We start from the raw sequence: 251 nt of genomic DNA on the forward strand, positions 1-251 counted from the left end.
GGAAGACATTTACCTGAACTCTCAAATAAGGAATGAAATTATTGTCACATGGGAACCCCTTTTAAATACTTTTCCAGTGGAACGAGTTTTCCCAAATGTTACTTAATATCCTGATGAGCTTATTACCGTACTGGCATCCCTTGCGACTATCAATAAATAGGACGCGATTTAGTGCCTATGAATATTACATTCATTTCAATATCTACTGTATAATAATGCACCAATTGCCATGATGCATTTCATTAATAATT

General features: G+C 34.3%; 1 protein-coding gene across 1 annotated transcript in view; it reads left to right on the forward strand.

Annotated features, from left to right (window-relative positions):
* Positions 1 to 251, forward strand: part of LOC119587349 (GTPase-activating Rap/Ran-GAP domain-like protein 3) — a 420,180-nt gene that overhangs the window by 79,256 nt on the left and 340,673 nt on the right. The window lies entirely within an intron of this gene.

Source organism: Penaeus monodon, chromosome 22 (genome assembly GCF_015228065.2).
Source record: "Penaeus monodon isolate SGIC_2016 chromosome 22, NSTDA_Pmon_1, whole genome shotgun sequence".
Taxonomy (NCBI): domain Eukaryota; kingdom Metazoa; phylum Arthropoda; class Malacostraca; order Decapoda; family Penaeidae; genus Penaeus; species Penaeus monodon.